At 39.0% G+C, this 3842-nt stretch overlaps 1 pseudogene; it reads left to right on the forward strand.

The window, feature by feature from the left end:
• On the forward strand, window positions 1601-2832 carry LOC107647639 (annotated as a pseudogene).

Here is a 3842-nt window from a genome sequence, read left to right on the forward strand (position 1 = left end):
AACTTTATTTATATTAATTAACATGTGTTCTTAAAATATATATTAACTATTATTGTTGTTGGTGTGACATTGATTGAGATTTGTGAAAAATAAATTAAGTGAAAAATGGTTAAGATGAAAGATTTGGAGTAAATAAATTTGTGAGGAAAATACTTCTATTAATAACAAATAAACAATACAAGAACTAATGATAAAAAATAGAAGTGGAGAATAAGTGTTGAGACCTCACTAATGTCACAAAAAGATGAATGAGCTTTTTTTTAAGTGGACAGTGGTTGATTAATTACTGTCGGGTGTTCCGGAATACCAATTTTGCTTGTGAAATTGATGAATAAAATGAAGAACAATGAAAGAAATTTGAAGAGAGAAAAAGATGAATTTTTGAGCTTATAAATTTCAGGAAAAAAAAAAAGTCTTTTAAAAAGGTGATTTGTAATCTTTATATAATATAAAACTATTTTAAAAAAAGAGTCTATTATCCAATAGTTATAATGTAATATTTGGCCTATTCTTTTTACTTCAAAACTTATTACTAAATAAGATAGTTGATTAAAAAATATTTTTAGATGTTCTGTCATTTCAAATCTTTTTAACTATAAATAAAAGAAATTAATTTTCACAAATTAGACTAAAATTGTGCTAGATGTTTATAATGAGGTATATGAATAAATGGAGTGTTCATAAGCACGGTAAAATTCACCATCCTTATTTATACTACTCATCATTTCCCAATTATTTTTTTATTTATTATTTTAGGTCTAGTTACCATTGTTTATTTATTGAAATTAAGCGATGAAGTTTCAAATCTTCTATCGGTTTTATGTCAATGTATGCATCTTTTTTTTGTCCCATTGATATTCCGTGCAATCTAACATTTCATGGAACAACTCATATATTATTGATCAAAAACCAAATTTATTCTTATATTTAAAAAAGAGAAAAAAAATAGAAATAGAAACAAGCACTACTTTTTTTTTTTGTCTTTGGTTGATTAAATATTGGATGACAATGGATTAGATGAAGAATTTGTATGCTGAATTTTTTTTTGGGTAAATACTCTTTCCGGTCTCTGAGCATTTTAAATTGGGACATGTCGCACCTTTATTATTCAGAAACTTCAACCAGGTCCTCAACCATCAACATTAGTGGACGTATCGATCCCTGTGACCGGTTGCCAACAGGTTGCCTGGATGACGTGTCAGGTGGAGGCTGAGTTGTCAAATGCAGGTGCCACGTGTCACTAGAAGTTGTTGCAGAGACTAAAAATCCCCTCCCTGCCCAAACTGTTCTCAGCTCCACCGGCAACACCCTCCACTCACCACCCCTCCCCAGCACTCCTCCACCACCGCCACCGCCACCACCACTACAACCGCCTCACAACCTTCGCAACTCATGCGAGTCCTCCACCTCTTCTTCTTCCTCCACAACCTCCCAAAGCTTCACCCAATGGAGGTTCTCTCTCCCGACAACACCTTCCACCACCACCACCACTACTCCTCCGCCACAACAACCACCACCAACGCCACCACCGCTTCTACTTCCCAACAATCTCGAAGAACTCTTTCACCTCTCCGAGCAATATAAATACCTATTTCATAACGTGCTGTTCATTTGTTCAATTCTGTTGGGCGAGGGAAGAAAAGAGAAACATGCTGCGACGCAGGTTTATTGAGGCAATGCGTCGAGCACCTTCTGCCCACCTCCGTTTCAGATTCCTTTGCATCCAATCACCGCGAGAATCCTCCGAAAGCGATTCTGAGAGCCCTCAGAACTCAGAGAGCTTGTCTAGAAGGATCGAGAAGCTTTGGAAAGGGGAGGTTGTTGGGTCTGCCTTCCGCACTTGGATGGGCGATGGATTCCCCGTTCACAGAGGCCATGTCTTCCACGCCATCAACCGTCTTCACAAGCTCAACATGAACAAACGCGCACTTGAGGTAACAACCAATCATTATTGCTTCCAAAAATATGATTTTTACTTCCAAAAACATTCCCTTAAGTTGAACTCATGTTACAATTATTGTAGGTGATGGAATGGGTGATCCGAGAGAGGCCCTGTAGGCCTAGGGAACTTGATTACTCTTATCTTGTGGAATTTACAATTAAGCTTCATGGGATTGAATATGGTGAGAAGCTCTTCCCTCGCATTCCAACCGAGTTTCAGAATGAGTTGCTATACAACAATCTGGTCATTGCAATGCTGGATAAAGGTGTCATAAAGCTTTCACTTGAGTACATGAAGAAAATGAGGGAGTTGGCTTATCCCATCTCACATTTGGTCTTCAACCGCCTCATAATCCTGCATTCCTCACCCTCCAGGAAGAAGTTGATTCCGAAATTGCTCACGCAGATAAGGTCACCCCCCACGTGTCCACCTACAATATTCTGATGAAAATAGAAGCCAATGAACATGATCTTGAAGCCTTGGTAAAGGTCTTTGCTCAGATGAAGAAGCCACAGGTTGAACCGAACGAGATATCTTACTGCATTTTAGCTATTGCTCATGCAGTGGCAAGGTTGTATACTGCAACTGAAGCATATGTTCAAACTGTGGAAAAGTCTATTACAGGAAACAATTGGTCAACATTCGATGTTCTACTTATATTGTATGGATATTTGGGGAGCCCAAAGGAGCTAGAAAGAGTTTGGGGAATCATTCAAGAACTCCCCTTGGTTAGATCGAAAAGTTATATGTTAGCTATTGAAGCATTTCGTAGAATCGAAAAGTTATATGTTTGCGAAGGTTGTGAGGCGGTTGTAGTGGTGGCGGCGGTGGCGGTGGTGGAGGAGTGCTGGGGAGGGGTGGTGAGTGGAGGGTGTTGCCGGTGGGGCTGAGAACAGTTTGGGCAGAGAGGGGGGTTTTTAGTCCCTGCAACAACTTCTAATGACACGTGGCACCTGCATTTGACAACTCAGCCTCCACCTGACACGTCATCCAGGCAACCTGTTGGCAACCGGTCACAGGGGTCGATACGTCCACTAATGTTGATGGTTGAGGACCTGGTTGAGGTTTCTGGATGATAAAGGTGCGACATGTCCTAATTTAAAATGCTCAGGGGCCGGAAAGGGTATTTACCCTTTTTTTTTTTATAAAAGTAATATGTAGGGTGTGCATGGGTCGGGTGAAACCGGGTTTGATGTGATCCAGACCCGGCCTGAAATATATACTGGGCCTATTTATTAGACCCGAATCCGACCCTAGACCCGATGAAACCTATACACTTTCGGGCCACGATTATACCTGGTAAAAACTGGGTGAAAATCGGGCCGTTAACACTACATTATCTTGATACCTTCTTATAAGCTAGCATGTGAAATATCCAAATTTCCAAGACTCCAACCATTATTTGACATGGTAAAATTCACTTAGAAAAATATAACAAGAACCAACTCTTGTCTAAAATTAAAGCATAACCATAATCAATACTAATATTGTCTAATAACACCAAATATTTAAATCAATATAAATAACACAATATTATATATTAGTCTAAAATCTTATGCATTTTAAACATAAAACATTAACTTATAGTCTTATAATAACTAATAACACAAAATATTAAGGATAGCCATAATCAATACTTAAATTCCACATAAGAATAGCCATCATCCATCACTAATAACACAAAATATTAATTGTGTATGATGATCGGGCCACCAGACCGACTTCGGGTGACCCAAGCCATAGCCCGGACCCGACCCGAAATAATGACCAGGTCTATTTTTGAGACACTTATCCGACCTTAGACCCGGTAAAATCATACCAAAATAGCCCCTAAAATGTTCGGGGCCGGGCCGAATCTTCGAGTCGGGTCGGATCATGCACACCCCTAATAATATGTAAA

Source organism: Arachis ipaensis, chromosome B06 (genome assembly GCF_000816755.2).
Source record: "Arachis ipaensis cultivar K30076 chromosome B06, Araip1.1, whole genome shotgun sequence".
Classification (NCBI taxonomy): Eukaryota; Viridiplantae; Streptophyta; class Magnoliopsida; order Fabales; family Fabaceae; genus Arachis; species Arachis ipaensis.